This window comes from Nomia melanderi, chromosome 5, assembly GCF_051020985.1.
Source record: "Nomia melanderi isolate GNS246 chromosome 5, iyNomMela1, whole genome shotgun sequence".
Classification (NCBI taxonomy): domain Eukaryota; kingdom Metazoa; phylum Arthropoda; class Insecta; order Hymenoptera; family Halictidae; genus Nomia; species Nomia melanderi.
Genome location: NC_135003.1, coordinates 14,631,129 through 14,650,625, shown reverse-complemented (window position 1 = coordinate 14,650,625; position 19,497 = coordinate 14,631,129). Strand labels below are relative to the sequence as shown.

The 19,497-nt window shown below is 49.4% G+C and overlaps 1 protein-coding gene across 2 annotated transcripts in view; it reads right to left on the bottom strand.

The window, feature by feature from the left end:
* The window catches only part of LOC116435040 (homeobox protein abdominal-A homolog), a 360,685-nt gene that overhangs the window by 254,817 nt on the left and 86,371 nt on the right, over positions 1-19,497 (bottom strand). For both annotated transcript variants that reach the window (XM_076367577.1, XM_076367578.1), the window contains exon 2: positions 8,525-8,581. The gene's annotated coding sequence lies outside the window, so the exon portion shown is untranslated. The remainder of the gene's footprint in view (positions 1-8,524; positions 8,582-19,497) is intronic.

Below are 19,497 nucleotides of genomic sequence, written 5' to 3'. Positions count from 1 at the left end.
TCCGCGGCCGTTCAGATTTGCATACAAATTGTAATAACAAATACGCAATAATAAATTAAGTATTTACAGCTGACATCGAGGACGCTCGGGAGGACCGTGAAACCCGAACGAAATGCGAGATCAAGAAATTAAACTGTAAATTGGCCGAAGCATAATTTATCGCATTAAGAACAGAAGATGAATAATCCGGGCATTCATGGAACGGTTCTCATAAGGGAACCTGCTTATCCGCGATTAAAGGGAGCGCCGGTTCGATTGACGCATGGAGAATCGGCACTCTTCACAAGAGCCACCACGCATAATTCCGATAATAGGCGTAATAAGAAAAGAACGTAAGCTCGTCGTGGCTTCAACCGGAGAAAGCGAGAACCCGGCGGGGGCTACGGGCGGGACAGGGGGTAGGTAAAGGGGGGTAGAGAGGGAGGAACCGCTGGGAAGCTGGTCCGCGGCCGTGGGTAGGGGTTGAGTCCTGCTGTTGCAAGAGTTTCATTGGCCGGAGATAGCAGAAGGTTGCCGGGAGTCAACTGAAATGCTGATTTTCTCCATCTTTTCCGGGCAGTTCCCTCGGCGATACTATAAAATAGTCTAACAGGATGAACTTGATGGGAAATTCGGATTATCTTGCATTCGGGGGCGGTTGCAACCCTGAACCATCCTACGTCGTTATCGGTGGAAATTGTTACTCGGCCGGCGCTACTCTGTTTGCTTCCATTGCTCGCGGGAAATGTTTCTGCCCGGCGAAGTGTTTATCTGTTCATTAAGAGAACGCGATATAGATAAGGTTATTGATTCCTATTAACATTTTACGCCTTCAATCACGTTATTTAGATTTTTCTTAGTATTTCCTTCGCGCCGAATACCTCTAAAAGCATTCGAACAACATCCAGATGAAGGTAAACGTGTTTTACTGCTATTGGAGTGGAACTCTGTGTATATTCAGCGGAGGAAGACCGTACAGCGAAATAATTCAAACTCTTTCGCCACGGATAACTACATAAGTCGACGAAAGTTCATCCGCAGACTTAGATGGTTACACAGATAGACGGTTTTACGAAGTAGCTCGCAGAAATTAGAGATCGTATCGCGGCCCGCGAAAAATAAAGGAACACCCCGGACTTCGTGCAGGAACTTCAATATAGAGACCTCTAGAAAACGGCGAACTTCTTAAGTCAATAAAATCCGCAGCCAATTAACCGGCCAACGCTCTCCTCCCGAAACAAACTCATTTACCCCGAAATTCCCGAAATCAGCTCCCCGACGCAACTCCGTCAATCTTCTCCCTTCGCCGACAGCCGCCAAAGGATCCTCGATTAAAGCGAAGGAGGAGAGGTGGAAAAGAAAACCGATTCGAATCCGAAATAAATCGAGGAGGAGAAAGCAAGCCCGGCTGCCGGGGCGAACGGGCGTAAAATACGACATTACCCACGCTGTCCTTTAAATCCCGGGATCCGTGTTCCCGGTAGAATTCGGCGAATGCATTTCAATAATTCTCGGCGGGCAACGCTTCGCGCGGATGCATTCCAGCGGAGCGAACGAAAACGCGCGCGCGCGCGGAGTCCCGCAATTTGTCGTCCAGTAAAACGCAAGAACCGAACCCGTAATTGCATGTATCCAGCGCGGCGGCTCATCGGCTGCGCGGCCCCCGGCCGCATAACGAGGAAAAAGGAGCCGAGGCGAACGCCAAATAAATTCCGGAGGACAGCCGGAGAAAGCTATCGCGTGAAATCAGCCGGGTGAATGATGAGCGGTGGATAGCCGCGTCCCGTGAAAAATCCACCGACGGGATCCCCCCTTCCCGCCGCCGACTCCGTCCCGACACAAAGATAAGAAACAATTTCCTGCTTTCACCGACGCGCGATATCTCCGGCAGTCTCTCCGGCCCGGCCGTAGTCGCCGAACAAAATACCATTTTGTTTTCCCTCCGCCTCGAGACACCTTTCCTTCAATCAACCCCCGCCTCCCCTATAAAGGCGTCCGTCCATAATACCGATGGAACGAGCTCGTCCGTCATCGGGTAGACTCCGTACGAGCGCTCTTCATCCCCTAATATTCGCGGGTGTGCAGACACAGGCAGCCCCGTCGTCGAACTTGTGACCCAGTTCGTCTTCGCCGGGTCGCGTCACGCCTCTAATTCCACTGTGCTCCCGTGTGCGGACGAGTCTAGAAAGAACGAACGCGAAAAACAGCTAGAAAGGTGGCGGCTGGAAAGGTGGAGGAGCCGGCTGGCCGGTGGTCGGAGGCGATTGGGCGCGCGATAAGGGGAGGATTCGAGGTGCGGCAGGGGGTGGGCGAACTGGGAAACGTTTGTTCATCTCTGTCCCGCTCGGCGATCCCATCTTTGACCCGTGTCGGTGTACGCGACCTATACACCAGCCGGGTCCACCGATTTTCCATTTTGTTTACCGTGCGTCCCCCCTACTGCACCTGGTCGATCGCGTCTTGCCACTCGCTCTCTCTCTCTCTCTCTCTTTCCCTCGGTTCGGTACGGGTCACCTCTGATCCGGCTGTCCTCTTCTCGCATCCTCTTCGCTGGCTCGAAAGGAGCGAGTCTGTCTTCGTCGGTCGCTAAGTTGGCCGGGCTCGTGGTTGCTCTTCAACCAGCAGAAGCCAGGATAGAGACCTGGCTCCTTGTTCAACCGGGACGGAAGGATTTCGGTGGGACAAGGACGCAGCGGCTAGGGTAGCCAATCAGAGCGACGCTGTTCTCCTGGCCGCCGATCAATGCGAAACTCCTCTGTACCGACGTGCACAGGGTGTATCCCGCGGCTTTGTCGGCTGGCTGCGAGAGACCCAGCCCAACCTCCGGTTCCTGGGCAGCGGAAGCCCGGTGGCCCTGCAATTCGGAATGCCGGCCGCCATGGCGTCTCGTATCGGTGACCGGCAGCGTCGCGACGCGTCCAGATATCGTTTTCGACTTCCAGACTGTTACTTTCCTACTTCTCTTCTCTCCTTCCGTGGCTCCTCTCTCTTTCGCCTGTACCTTGGGAGAACCTCGCGTACAGTACCGATCAAAAACTTCTTGGTCAGTCGCGTTCACGGCTTGGACACGTGGAAAACGTACAGATAACGTTCGCTACGATGTAATTCATATTTCGTTGATGTTCTGTTATACTTCTGGGATTATATGGTTTAATTTCGAGCGTCTGCCGGTTCGGATATTCCGTGTTTTGCATGTGGGAAGAGTTAATCCACGGACAAAATAGTTTCGACCGTTAGGGTATATGCATATACGCTGTTCGTGCTCGCTCGTGTGAACGCGTTACGCATATACAGGGTGGGTCGGCTGACATTACCGGGCTGATTTATGTTGATATTATTACTCGCGGAGGAAACTTAATTAACGTAGCGTTGCAAGAGAAGCATTACGCGAGCCGAACGAAACTTTTTTACACGGAGATGCCCCGGAGATTTCAAGGTGATCTCTCGCGTTTGAAAGAAATTAAAGGTCACCTTGAGATCCTTGGAATGTCTCTATTCAGAGGAAGATTCGGCCGGACTGTCCGGTGTCCTTCTTAAACTATGCAACTTTATGTAATAATATTGACGTAAATCGGGATGATGATATTAGGCGACCCACCCAGTATGCGAGAATACGTTCTCCGTCCCGCTCTCTCTCCCTGCTCGCCGAGGTCGACGTTGTTCGCCGATCGCTTACGTGATGGGAACGCTGATGCGGATCTGGTTCGTCCGCGGAGATCCCACCGGATAGCCGGGAATACATCCCGAGCCTCGCTGAATTTTCTGAACGCCGAGGCGGAGCCGATAGGTAATGGATACAGAGCGAGTTTTCGGAGCATACTGGGTGATCCACAATCAGTGGCGCGGGATTTATTATACTCGTCGCCGCTGGGAAAAGTTCTAATTAACGCGGATATTAGAGCCATTTGTTTTTCAGCTAACCGCCGGTTTTGTCTCATGAATATTCAACGCGCACGCCATTTTATAGTTAGACGTATTTGTTTTGCCGATTGGACTCGGGAACGAAATATAATAGCTGCCCGATGGAGTTAGAGAATAATTCTCTAGAAATTAGTGCTCGAAGCTCGGATTCGTTTTAGGAAATAGTTCGAACGCCGACGAGTTTATAAGAATCCTCCGAAATTCTGTGACTTTTGTTGTTCGTTTCAATATTGTAATGAAATGTTAATTCAACGAATACTTGAATACACGGTGTATATACACGGTCCGAGATTTTCAAGTAAATTTCCGTATACCTTGTAGACGCGTTCCCTAGCATAACCGGAAAGGTCTGCATTTTTGTATCGTGTTGCATTGCATTCGGAGAAACACCTGTAGACAAATTATTTGGGGTTCATTCTTATTGTACTTTTTTTCGAAGGTACGGGCTGCGGAATATATTCACGGAATTTCGTATTATTATCCGGGAATAACTTTGTATCGACTTTGTACCGGGTGCTCGAATAAAAAACCGTCGATTCAGGATTCCGTCGAGAACGGGAGAGGTTAGAGTGGGCGGCGGCCATTACTGTTATGAGACTATAGGAAAAAGAAGAAGTTCACCGATAGCCTGAATAGCTTCATTGTGTGACGCGCTCATCCTCCTCTGTTCACGATATAAATGTGCGATCTGATATAACCCTCTCTACGATCTCTAGCCACCTCTACGATATTATATAATGAACGCGTTCTGCTGCGTAATTAGGACATCAATGGTAGAAAATATCTTATTCAAGCAGGGGTTAAAAATTTCCTCTTCCCTGCGTAATTAATAGACTGAACTAATTGCCACTTCTTTTTTAGAAAGCCATACGCAAGAATTACCGGATAATGATCGCTATGAGAAGTACAGTCGCCTCGGGAAGTACGTTATATAACGCCGTCGTACCGTTCGAAGAAAATTAACGCGAAGGAACGAGCACGATTTCCATATAAGGAAATTCGTCGGGAACAACAAATGAAAATTCGAAGATTTAAACGAGAAACACCGCGGTGCATTCGACCAGATGTTAATAAGTACGGCGGAGATACTTTGAATTTCGAAACGTGACACGTAACGATTTCATAATTACGTCGACCGTACTCTAGAAAGATGAATAAACGATATCCCAATACATCAAACCACAAATAAAATATATAAAAATTCAAGTATTTCTTCCGAATTCCAGCACCGTACAAGATAACTCCAGGCAAAACTAAAATGTCCACTCCGCAATCAACGAATTCACTTCCCGAGCGAACCGAGCACATCTCCCGGAGAAGCTCGATTACTCAATCGTCCCTTAAAATACGCGGAACGCCCCATAAACCAGCAAAGTCGCGCGTCAATCTCCAAAAACACGATTCCCACCTAACCCCGCTACCCACAGTAAAAATGTCCGACCAGAGACCTATTCCGCGTAAAGAGCAAGAAAGGGCAAGCCGGACGGAGGATCCGTGGCCGTCAGACAATCGCATCAGTCAATTCGTCATATTCGAAAATTCCGCAGTCCTCCGCTGCGCCCCCCATCAAACTTTATTCTCGGTAATACGCGGAGCGAGGGAGATAGAAAGTGAGAAAGAGAGACAGAGAGAGAGAGAGTCGGGGCCGTCGTTCAGTATACGTGACCTTTCCCGGCAACTGTGTATCCACCGAAATTGGATATTCGTCGGAGTTATCGAGGGGGTTGCTGTGTGGGCGGTCGGACGGCCGCGGCGGGAGGGGGTTGGTTGGCGGTCGACGCATGCGACGGAATGCATGAGAATCGAGTGGCCCCCGGGGCGAATTCAATTCGCTCCCAAAACAAGCGCATCCATAACGCCGGGAAGGTTAAAACAGAATAACCGTTTCAGCTTTCAGTTTAATTAAACCGAGTTCCGGAAGTGGCCCCGGGTACCGAGGCGCGGCCGATCTTTCCATGAAACGGTTGCCAAATTGGCGAGAGAGGAGAGGATGGTGGGAGGTTTCTCGAGGCTTCATAATCTCGAAACGGGAATATTTTCAACCCGATTCCCCCCGGCCACGGCCGAAAAGAATAATGGACCTACTCTCCTCCTGCAGCCTTTTCCTCGAGACTCACCCCGTTCCTCGTCTTTCTTCGCTCCTCTTTCTACCTCGAACGCTTTCCGATCCCTTTCTTTACTCTCCTCTCTTTCCTCGTGTCTTCTCCGTGGAGCCGATCGCCTCTCCGGACGATTATTTCTGTACCGTAAAGCAATTTCCAGGGGCGATTCCGCTGCGAATATTTCGCAGCAAGATGGCTCGACTAGATACTCGTTGCTCCGGGTCCCGACGTCTCGCCTCTGTAGCGATCTACATGGAAACCAGCCGTTTACCACCTACCACCCCCTCCTTGCCTCGGTGAGCCCCTCGCCGGTGTGCTCGTCCTCCGGACGGCGAACCTCTGCTTCCTCTCTCCGCTTTCCAGCTTCTTGACCTATCTGCGCGCTCGAGATAGTCCGCTTCCTTCCTCTCGATTGTTCCCCGATGAGCAGCGCGATGAAGGAGCGAACACCTCCGTGCCGCCGCTGATAATCAACCCCATTAATTCGCGGGATCAATGCCGTCGTCCTCCTTCCACCCTCGGCAGCCAGCCTTCTTACGTAACTTTTTCATCCACCGGGAACTCATTTGCATCCGCCGCTTTCGGAAATTGAACCGTCCTGCCCGGGCGACGTCCTCCTCGGGGAGGATCCGGTGATCCCGTTCCGTGGATCGCGTTGAGCCTTCCGGGATTTCCTCCAGGTCTCGTATTTATTTTTCGATTTTTAATTAAGGGTGGAGTAGCTTCTCGAGGTTGGTCGGTGGAATTGTGTCTCGAGGTTCAACGCGTCAAATAAAATAGAGAGGATTATTCTTAACGCGCGTGGTACTATGCATCGAGCGCCCTGATTCACTCTGTTAATTCGGAGGATATGAAAGCTGATAATTAACCACGTGTGAAGCATCGCGCTCGGAGATTTCACGTCGAAATTGAGATCTCCGCGCGTTTGACGACAGAATTTTTGTTAAGAGCATTCGATCGAGTTTCGCAGTTTCGTGGGGAGAGGTATACGCTCCTGGAAAAATTCGCGTAGTCTCCGAATAATTTGCGAAAACGAGCGTTCGGTAAGAAATGAAGATCCTTCGAAACAGCGAGGCTGAAGCTCGAGCTACGCGATGCTCGCGACATTTCCGACATTATAACTAAATCCGATCCCGAAAGAACCGCCGACGGGAAAAAGTCGCGTACAATATATTCTCATCTAGCCGACAGCCACCGACGTTCGGCTCCTCTTCGAGATAAAAACGAAGGAGGAACGTCGCGGATGGACAATGGCAATGAATAATAATGAAACGATGCAGCGCAGTTAACTGAACCGGGGGATTTAAATAAATTTAAATAAACAACGATCCTCCTGTACGTCCGATAAAAAAGTCACCGTGTACACGCGTAGACAGTTTACGTGCGTACGCGGCGGATCTAGCGCAGAAGTCGCCGAGCGGAACGGCCAGAAGTTTTCCGGCGGGTCGTCCGCCGGGTATTCGGAAACTTCGTAGAAAAATCCAGGACTCGCAAATGTAATTTTTGAAATTGACGGGATATTCCGGCGATATTCGCCGGCGATTCCCAAGATGGAATCCGGGATCGTGTCAACAACGGAATATCCCGGGGCGAAAGTTCCCGACGCGACGGCCGCGCTACGGAAAAATTGCTGCCCGCCCAGGGGAGAGGAGCCGCGCACCCTCCGGTCGCAAGGGAAAGGGAGACAATGGACGGGAGCCTTTTCGGTTGGTCCGATCGAGACGCGACCCGAATGTTTCTTTGTTATATGTTCCGCCGTTCGCCTTCCATCGCGCTTTATGCTTATCCAGTCAGACAGCAGTTCGGCGCAACTTTCCGCCGGATTACTTTGGCAATCGCGTCGGAAACTTCTGCGAAAAGTCGGGACGCGGCACTGCGAAATATTGGACTCGGTGACGGCGAACCGTTCGCGTCGACGTTAACCGTTCCCGCCGACTCCTGAACGCGAAACCGTTCTGGCGTCTTCGACTAGATTAGTTGCGGAATTCTGGATTATTTTCTTCTTTCCTTTAATGGAGGTTCATTGCGTCGGTTACTGGGTCGTCGGGGACTGTAGGCACTGCTGGTCGTGGATAAGCTGTAGGTTAATTTGATTAGAAGATGATAATATTCTCTGTTGCCGGATTCTTGCGATTTTGACGAATTGGTTAAGTTTGATTTTGACTTTGGTTGATAACATGGTAGTTTAGTGGTTGAGGACTGAGAGGTTTTTGGGTAGGTTGCATCGGGAGATGTAAGATTAGGTGAAGTATTGGATTATAATTTGGTCGTGGATTCATTAGAGTATTTCAGGTTTGCGATCGATTGCGAAATCCTGTCGTTTGGAAAATTTAGATTCGAGATTCGAGGGGAATTTGGAAATGTCTGCCTTAGGATTCTGATGATTTTAAGTAGAATTTAGTGGCAGATGAGCAGTGATTCTTTGGAGACACGCCACGACGAACTATAGCTTTTGCAGGAGTTTAATCCGTGGATTAAATGTTAATGTTAATGTCAGTTTCAAGGACCATTGATTGACTCACCCATCGGACGCTGAGCCGCCAGCCTTGAGCTCTCCATGGCGACGATAGTTTCCACATCTGGAATAATGCAAATTGAAGGAATAATTAGACACGTGATCGAATATGGTTCTATTCTAAGTTTACCGGAGATTTTAACACAACACGGAAATCGACCGTGTAACAAACATTTAAAATCTCCGAACAGAAAATTCCTCCTCCTCGTTAACTTCGATTTACATCTCTGATTTATACACTTCATATTCTCATTGTGAACCATCTGCTTCAAAAGACTCTTCCATAAACAAATCTAACAACTCCAAAGACTCCAATAAAAAACCCCAATAAATTACAAATTTCCCAAGCAAACTCCAATAAACAATACCTATTTAACATACAATTCGCTAGGAGAACACCAGATTAAACAATCAGGTTGCACGTGGGACTGATAACGAACCCAATCCCAGCGCAGCGAGTCCTCGGTTTACCGAGCGAAAAATAAAAGAACCGACGGCGTTGAGATATGGCGATCGAGTTTTTGTCGGGACGCGCATAGCCGGTTCCAGCGTGTCGCGCGTGCAGATGGCGAAGCGAATTCCGATGGACGTGTCGGGAACGCGAAAAGTTCGACGAGAAGAAACGAAGACGAAGCAGAAGCAGGGAGAGAAGTAGAAGTCGCAGGTTTTCTAGAAGATTTGACCGGACTCGATCGGTCGGGCCAGCTCCGCGCTATCAAAAGATCCCCACTCGGCAACAAAGTGTTTGCGATCGTGATCAAGGATCCGCCGTCGTTCGTGAAGTCCGCTTTACCGTACCTATTACCTGGAACGAGCGACATTCTTCGGCCACCACTGGGACAAGGTTATTTTTCGTGGACGCTGACACCGCGCGCCAAGTAGCCGGCGACTTATACGACGTCGAAACGAGATCGTCGAAAGCGAAATACAAATTACACCGTATCGCGTCGTGATTCGACGCGAGAGTCGCGCGAACTGGTCGGCCGACACGATCAGCGAAATTTTTGTTTAAATAATCGACGGGAACGATTGCCGCTCGACGGACTAAACGGACCAATGACACATTCGCGATCCTCGTTCCACGGATGCTCGACAGAATTTATAGTCTACCTGACATTTACTTCACCGAGAAACGGAACCGAAGACTACATATTTTTATTAACGCTCTCGCAGTCACTGTCGCGTACACGTGATTTCGTTAGCCGGCGATTCCGGCGTCGCTGTAACGCGTGTTTACGCGACTCCGCGAGTGACCAGCTGCCGGCGTCATAATTACGTTTTTAATTACGACGAGAGTTAAAGCTCTATTATACGCTTTAAGTGATAAGTTCAATGTTCCTGTCAATAAATATATTATAATTATTTTATGAACGAAAGACGCCAGTAGTAAACCGCAGGATTTACGAGGGCCCGATGCCCGCGAGTGTGCCCGCGTTAAACGCGCGGCCGTCGTGGTGTTATATAAGAATTTCGACTGGTAATAAGTGTACGTTATTATCAGGCAATAAATTGTCGACGCGCGTAACATTCCTTTCGCGTACAGCTGCGAAATCTGGATCAGTCTCTCTATACTACTCCGCTACGTAAGACGGAAACAAAAACCGAATAATACAATAATTAATATAATAAATACTATAACAATACAAATTAAAAAGAGAAACCGAAAGAGGTATGCCAAGGAAAACGAAGAAACGCAACGCGATAAAATGCGATATCAAGTTGTTCAACCGACTCGCGTTATCATTCTTTACATCTGTATCCTTCCCAATATCGCCGTTTCTCGTTACTCCACTCGAAATACAGAAAACTCGTCCAACAGCGTCGGTCGAATGAATCAATCGGTGACTCCCACAACGTTCGCCGCGTTAACTCGATCGCGGTGGGAAAAACAGCTCCGACGAATGGTATCGAGCGCCGATCGATGAATAACGATTCGATCCGACATCGTGGCGAGCATGCGAATCGGCGCACGCGTATTGCCCGCTGCTCTGATTCAGCATGGCGACCGCTCCGCCGGTTTTTCTATCCCTACCTTCGCCGGCGGCGGTGCGTTAACGGAGGTGTTCACACCCACCGATTCAAACCGCGCGCCACGGGCGCCGCCATGAATATTTAGCGCGCGTGCACCGGCGCGCCCTTTCGTTAACCTTGGAATTCTGAGCCGCGTCCGGAGGCCTTGTTTTTTCGGAAACGGTGCGCTCGGATTCACGACGCGAGCCGTTCGTTCAATATGCAAAGAATTGACCGGCCGTGTTTCGGGAATCGTCTGACGCGTTCACCTGGGTCACCGGTCAACCGAGCGGTCTACCGGGCAGTCCCAAACACCGGGACCGATTGTTGCAAATGGTTAATCGCGAGAGTTTCTGGCGTTTTGAAGATTACGGATTGTGTGGAAGGTGGATGATAATGATTTTGGATTATGGCTATTAAGTTGTGTTATTTTCTTCTGCTGATGTATGTTCGAATTTGACAACGGTGTTCCTTTTGTAACTGTTTCCAGCCTTCTGGAAACATCGATGAACATTGTGAATATTGATGTGTCAGTTAGCATTGAGGGAACTTATATCTTACGATCGATATTTTGTCCTGTCGTGGAATCTTTTAGGGAAAGTGATTTAGAGATAGATCGTGTAGCTTTAGATTCATAACGATTTTGTAGGTCTGAAATTCATTTCTCCGTGAATACATATTGTTTGCCATCACGTTCGTTGGTTCTCTGAAAACAGAATTTCCCTCGAAGAAGGATAACACTCTAGAAAGTCGACGAAGGCCAAAAGATCCATCGCTCCCCGCGAGTCAGGCCAACACGTTTAATTGAACGCGTCTCTAATTGACTCCGGTTCCAACGAAACAGCCCGTGAAAATTCGTAATTGCGGGACTATCCACAGTCTAGTAATCATTAATTAGATGCCCGCGCGTTCCGTACAATCAGAGCTCCGGACGCGAACAGGGTTTCCAGGTTCGAGGCAGACGCGAGATTTACGGACTCACGGTTCTGAGGCCGAGCAACCTGAATTCTGCCGATAAGATCTCCGACATCGGGTACCGTTTAGTAAAATCCTGATCGGAAAGCGGGGGATATCGTCGGGTGGGTAATTAAAACCTCTCGGGGCGGTCGTTCGGCAACAAAGAAGGGTGGAACACGTTTTAACAAGCCTGTCGGGGCCGTTTCTGCGCTGACCGGATACGCTCGTACGGTTTTCGTGTTCGGCGGGCAGCGGCGGGATCACGTTTTAATAAGGCGGCCGGTTTTCGGGCTCAAAAGGGAAAGAGCGAGAATGGACGGTGATAAGAGGCCGGAGCGAGGCCTGACTCGCGCCATTAATTTTCACACACGGCTAATCGGAACGGCCGATCCGCCTGATTGCCCTCCGATCGAGCCGGCGTTACGATAAAGCCGTTCGGTGCGCCACTCGAAACGGTACCGGACTGGCTTCGTTTCGGACGCTTAAACCTATCGTCCTGTCGCCGCGCGAACGTAAAGTCGACTTTTTAGCTGCACCCGCGAATTTCGATTCGACGGCGACTCGAAGATCGGACGTTCCGCCGCGATAGATCACGGTTTTATTTTGAAGAAGGGGATCGCGTCGCTTGGGAGTTAATAAAGACGGGGTATATACCTTCTTCTTAGTTGTCGCTTTTCGGCGAGCGTTTGAGCTTAATTTATGGATGATGGACTGTTCGTTTGGTAGAGTAGGAGAATACGGTTATTGGACCAGTTTGAAATATTATTGGAGATAATAGATACTTTCATTCTTCTCGATGTAGAGAAACTTCGAGGAATTGGGTAAGATTCAGGGGTTGATATGTCCTCGTGTCACTCTTTGAACACGGTTAATAAATTATGCGGCGATCAGAGAAATGGCATTTTGAAAATGTTGATTTTTTTTAGATTTTCGCTTCAGTTCCGACGGTAATTATCGATGTTGTCGAGAATTTAAAGGTACGGCGCACATTAAAGCTCGCGGGTGCAGTGCAAGTTTATTGACCAGTATATTCTTGTATTTATGCGCCTCGGTTTTCATGTAGATTATAAAGGTAACATGTGTTTGCATTTTCCAGCTGTGTGTACGAACAAGCTACAGATATTAGGGTCATTAGCGGCAATAACCGATTTCAATATTTATCTCTATGAAGTTCGCGGCGATCGTTGGCTTAATTACACTAGCTGTTTCTTCCTGAACGATCTACTTTGTACATGATTTTATTGAGCGAATCGTACGAACGATACGGGAGCATTAAATTCGAACCGCATTACGAACTCGCTCGAGAGGAGCGGTGGGTTAATGTGCAACGGCGCTCGATACAAATCACACGAAAAAGTAGACTTATCCACGTCGTATCATAAAAAGAAAGAATGACCTATATCGCGGGGGAATCGATCGCCGGCAGATAAATAGAGATTATACAACTTCAGATGAAACATAAACGTCGAAGTACGTCCCGAAGTTTCGATATAATTCGAATTTTATCGGCCGATTAAATTGATTCCGTCGATCCGCGTTGAAACAAAGAGGATGTTCCGCCTGCGCCGAGCCATCGGTGCGCCCAATCGATTATTTATTATTAACTGGTTATCGACGTTAATCAACGACCGTGTAATAGCTTTCCAATTGTCATACGCGGCCACCGGGGGAAAATAAAGAAAAGAAAAAAAGGAAACGAAGTTGCGCGCGAGGCTTCGATAAGGCAATAACGCGCAACGACTTCCTCGAAGCGCAATTATTGGGCCATCCAGACGGATCCGCGAGGAGAACAATTACCCTTCGCTTTTATGGGCCGCGCGCGAAATAAAATGGAACCTCTATTCATCGATTTAGTGGCAAAACATCGGTTTTCTATTCCGCTCCTATCATATTCCACTTCTATCAATTATACATCCCCATTATCCTTTCGCCGTTAGCTTTACGATAATCCTTAATAAACAAACTATACAGTATAATATCCCTCGTTACAAATGATTTCAGTAATTAATAAAATTTCCCATAACCACGAAGAACTAAATATTCCAAGCAAGGTATCACGAACGAAACCATTTCCCTTATTCTTCTAAAACTAAAACCACATTCGTCGATCTCAATCACCCTCACCTAAAATCCTCACATTTCTCAATTAAAAGGTAAAAACTAAGTAACCCGGCTTCCCGTGAACAACCCACACAACCATCTATTATAGCGCCTCGTCTCAAGGCTCCGTGAGAGCCAGAAGATCCCCGATTAATTAAACGAACGTCCGTCTATCTAAATTGAAAAATCATTATACGGCGGGAGGAAAGTAAACGATCCACGCTGCTCGCTCCCGAATAACCCCTAATAACGAAACAAATTCAAGAAACATTCCCGGCGGAAGCATTTCGTAGGTGATCTCCTTCGTGGAGCGGAGCCAAGCATCACGCCGCCGGGGCTCCGAATTTATTCCCGTTCCACGGTTACACCCCCCGGTATTCCTGGCGGAAAGCTGCTCGGAGGTAGCGTGTCGGTCCGATATGCGCGCACACACACGCACACCGCCGCCGCGGCGAAAGGGTGAGGCGGCGGGGTTGGTTGCGGCGTATTTAGCTGCGCAGACGTAGCGAAACATAGTACAGTAACACATATATCGGCAATTCTTTTACCGACCCGTTTCGCTTTATGCACCCCGAGGAAAGTGCACGAGCCGCTTTACTGCTCGAGAAGTTCGCCGATGGAGGAGCGCGTACCGGCGGGGGTGGATGCCGAACGGAGAGTGGTTTTGGAAGCGGGCGAACGGGACGGACGGCGGGGGAGGCGGAGAGGTTTCCTTAGGAAACGGAACGTCGAAGAACGCGGCCAGAGAGGAAGAGCGTCACCGGTGTATATCTAAGCAGGGAATTTCCGTGCGCGCCGGGAAGCGGCCGCGGAAACCTTGAATGTAAAACAGGGGATGTAAACGCGGCGGCCGCCGGCCAGAAGGGATGAACTGCGAGCTGCATATTTAAACGCGGATAAAAGGCTCCCTAATCTGGCCCCGGCCGCGGAGCGCTTCTTGCCTTTTCGCTGGAATTTGTTTACGATTCCTTCCGCGAGTCTCCGGGAAGAGCGGTCGGAAGGGGTTGCAACGGTCCGAGGGTGGAGTGGCCGGCCGGCAGTGGAAGTTTGAAAGCGCGGCCGAGCCCCGCAAGTTTTTAATATCGCGGACGCGAGCAGGACCGGGGTACGGGGGTTTTAATAAGGTGAGAACGGGGACCCTCGCGGCGCACGTCGAGTTTAAGTTCATCCACCGAGTCGACGGAACGACCTGAACTTCGACTTATTAAAAATATCCTCGCTGCGGACCGCCGTTAAGACTGTGGATGAGGCTGATGGCTAGCATGGAAAAAACATCCCTTGCGGAAAGGATTGAGGGTGGGGACGTTCAGGTGTTCTGGAAGCTTGGTTCGATTAAGGGTGAAGACTTCGTGGAGGGTTGATCGTTTGGAAGACACATTGCTATTGTTAGCTGTAAAACGTTTTGTCGCAGGCGAGGTACATGTTTTTCGAGGAAATAATATATAGAGCTTCCGTCGTGTTCGCTACTGAAGTTGGTTTCATGGAGCGGACCTAAGAAATACTGTATAATAAAAGGTAAGATACACGAGTCTCGATATTGCATAAATATTCATTGACCAGGAGACTGGGCAATCGATTGGCAAGCAACATTGTTCCATGAATCACGGCGGACATCAATTCCGGGCCCACCCTCCGCGAGCCTCCTTCATCGACAACCCCGGCCGATCCCATAAAAATCGCGCACTCGCCGACCGAAAAAGAAGCAAACGCCGAAAACAACGTTACAAAACCCATTACGTATCAGGAACATAACCAAAACCGGGGGATCGCGGGGCGCATCTCCCTCGAAATCACGTAACTCCTGCATCAAAAACACTTTCGTGCAATAAACAGTTTACGAGCCATTTGCGGCCATCCAAGTCGAGTCATCAGATATACAACCTACTCGCGGCGGCGCGTGGCTCGCGCCGAGCTCGGACCGCTCAATTAACGTTTTCCCGGGATTCAAATTTCCCAATAAAACCCGCCATCGATCATCCGTGCGCTCTCGCCTCGCTCCCCCTCCCTCCCGCCCCGGAAGAACGGTATCCCGCGCGGAACGGCATCCCTAAATATCGAACGCTTTTATTCCCGACAAATTTTCCATTCGCCGGAGCCGCCGCCCGCCGGCGCGTTTTACGAGTGGCGCTCCGTTTCTCTCGTCCTTTTTTTTCGGGTTAGGTCCGCGGAGAGGGAAGATGGGTTTCCAGTGTTTACAGGTCGGGCCACGATACCCAAGATCCTCGTACTCCTCGACCGGGGAAACGGTCTTCGTGGAAGAGCATGCATCATCCCGAGAGCTAGGCCACGAATTGCCTCCGGTCTCTGCGTTCCGAAGCAACACGCGCGCGCGCGCGCGCGCGACCGTTTCACCTGCGCTGCAACCCGCCCTTTAAGCCGGCCAGAGGAAGCGAAATGGTTAGGTCTCGTTTTAGGCGGGGAGGGGATATCAATGGGCAGAGTGCAAGGCAGAAGTCGGCTGGCTCTCGCGAGCTATGGAAAAGCGAGCCGGGGCAGCCATCGTTCCGCTGCAACAGGCGCCGCCATCTTTTTTTTCGAGCTGTTGCTTCCACTCCCCTCCGCCCGCCGCCCGCGGACGCTGCCCGGCCCGTTCGCCGATAGTCCACGGTATCATCGTTCCTCTCCCTTTTTATTTTTTATCGATCAACACCGGTCGCGCGAATCCCTCGGAGAGATTTGAATACATTGTCAGCTGTATTCGGCCCCGTTTTCTCGACGTTTTTACTCGTCCCGCGGAAATGGATCTCTCCCGGCGACGGTGTTTTATGTAAATGCCGTTCGCTCGCAAGGTTTTGCCTCTCGCGAGATTGCCTGGGTTGTTTTGCTCCCTCGGAGGAGGTTCTTGATCGGAGTTGGGTTGGTCAATGTTCTGTCGGAGTATACTTGGGTATGGCTAATTTTGGAAGAAGTATCGAGAAGCTCGCGACATGAATATTCCGGATAATTGCGGTGGAATTTTTCGAGATAAGAAACGGGCAATCGATTTCCTCAATAAACAAACTGCGACACGTAGTATTATAGAATATAAACTACCCTATACACCTGCGAACTTCCGAAAATTTCGAATTCCCAACACTGCCGTCCAATTACCTCTCGTTAAGCATCGAACGCTCGCGCAAAGAAAATCCAACGACCGTAAAACGAGTACAGAGATCACGAATAACAATTCATCCCTTCCCATTTTCCTCGAGCATTCGCCTACAGATCCTCGTGCCCAGCTCCAACGACCGTTCGAACCGCAGCGGAGCCCAGTTCTCGTTTAACGACCAACATTGTCGACTTCCTCCGGTTTAATCGTTCGATAATTAAGTGGAGGGCCGTCGGCCGCGGACCGGCGTGCCCCGCGCCCTTTCCCGAAGTCGCGGGCGTGCACGAAAGAACACGCGGCGCGATCAAGATCCCCGGGTTACATTGTTCCCCCCGTCTTCGCGGCGTAACGTGGAAATGAAATGCGCGCTGTCCGCACGCACGCACGCACGCACGCTCCGCGTACACGCAATTCGCGGATGTGTACCGATGGTATCGGGCCAGCGGGGCAGGGCGAAAGAACGGTTAGCGGTGCACCGGGATTTCATTATAATTTTTAATCGGCCGGCGCGAAAGGGAAAACGCGCAAATTGGCGCGCACGGCGACGGGAAAAGTGCGCTCCCTTCGTAAGTCGTGCGATTCTAACGAGACCCGCGCCGTATACAGAGCGATTCGTTAACTCCGAAAGTCGGCTCGCCGTCGCGAATGGGGGAAGGGGGCGTTAAAGTTACAAGGCTCCGTGATTACGAGGGACACGTATTACACCGGCTGTAAAATTATAAGATCCGGGGGAATACGCGAATTACCATTTAAATTCTGCGTATTCTTCGGTCTTCGGAAGGTTACGCGAATTACACGTTACACGAATTACGTACACAGCATAGAGATTATTGTATTACGGTCTCTGTGTGCTTCTTTTGTGATTCTGTTTGCACCGTTCCCCGGGGTGTCTCGGGTTTGTTCGAAAAATGTGGAAGATAAAGAAGAAAGGGATTCGAATTTGGAATTTGTAAATGATTCTATGGTTATAAGGTAATTTATATCTGTCGAGTTCAGTGTATTGGCTTAGAAATAAAAGTATCGGGTTTAATAGTATCTTGTATTTTGCTGTGAATGTTTGTCGAGGGAATTCAGTGATTTAATGAGAATTCTATGGATAGATGAATTAAAAGAATGGAAAATATTTTATGTTTGAAGTTGGGAGTTTTCGAATTATGGAATTCTGTGTTTGGAGTTTTCCTTTGCTCAGCGAAGTGTCGGGGACACTTGATTCGCGCGGAATAGCTGGACCACTCTGTATATAGAATACATACGTCAGCCATCGCGACACGGCGAAAAACAGGCTCGAAAAGTCATTATCGCGATCGGCATGAATAAAACGTCCACGATTAATTCGCTCGCTTCCGCGGCGGCGCTCTTTTGTTTTTCGATGTTCAATTTGCATGAGCATCCATATTCACGAGCGAGAGAAGAAACAAGAAGATAATTGCCGAGATTATGAGAATAATTGCGATGCGGAAATTGGATCATGAGGAAGCAATGATCGGTTCGCTCCGGGATTATTACTCCTCAACAGTGTGTTGAGATAATTTAATATAATTTCATTACGTCGTGTCTTGCAGCGACGGGCAGCCATGCGTCAGGAGTTCATTAAGGGGTTAATTGCGACCCCTAATGGTGTCAAGATCATTATCCCCGTTGCGTGTCGGAGTAAGAGACATATAACCATTTTATGGCTCTTTTAGTAAGTCCTAACGGAAGAAATAAAAAAGATCCAGCGACATTCTTCTCCAAATATTAATGCAGTCTAGATAAGGAACAGAGTTCTCACTACAATCTCCTCGCCCCGACTGCCTAAACAAACAGGGGATGATCTCAAGCTATAAAACATACCATTACCTTACGTAATACACATCAATAACAAAATCTACAAATTAAACCACGTTTCTCACCCAGAATCAAAAATGATTCCCTCCCCCAAATTTCTTACCAAAACACCCCCAGCAAAAATTCAATACAAAAGAAACCATAGCAAGATACAATGTCCCGAACTACTAGTTAGAAACGAATGATCGTCTCCGCGGTGAAATATCGTCAACCCCTTGGAGGTACGATTAAAATATCTCCATATTCGAGCCATCATCCCCCAATTAATAAAAGAACCAGCGTACGTTCGTTTACGATCACTTCATACACCGAACGGTACGGGATCGCGTTCACTTGGCGATCGACCAGCGACTCGAAGCTTGGCGCGGGACCAAATCCCCGAAGAATTTTTTTCGCTCGGAAAAGGATAAAAAGCCTCGCGGGGGAAAAATAATCCGAATGTCTCCATCCAGGTGACACAACGTCGCCACCCGTAAATCCTCGGATTCGAGGGTCTAGGTAAATGGTCCGCGGGGACGCGCAATTACGCCGTCGAACGAGGAACTTTCATAATTCGTCGCCCTCGCGGCCCTGTCCGCCCGTCCGTCCGTCCGTCCGCGCGCATATACGACTCTTTCTTCGCGTGTTTTTCGCGTGGCCATCAAAGTAACAGCCCGCGGACGGTCGTTCGGCGCACTTCGTACATTCCGTGCATTTTCTGCGCGACGAATTTTCTGCGCGTGAGAACGAGCCCGTTATTCCGGCCACGGGCACACACTTCCGCAGAGTGCGACGGCGAAACGACCGCACCTTGGCGCATGCTTGCCGACTGCCCGCTACCGAACCGTGGATCTACTGGGTGTCGCCGGAATCGCGGGGGATGCTCGCGCCATGTTTGCGGGACGGTCTCTCGTCGAATCCTGGTGGGGAGAGGTTTTTTCATCGTGGACATTGAAAATTGTTTTTGGTCGAGTTGTGCTTGTGGTATCTGATTTGGGGAATCGTGATTGAATTTTGAC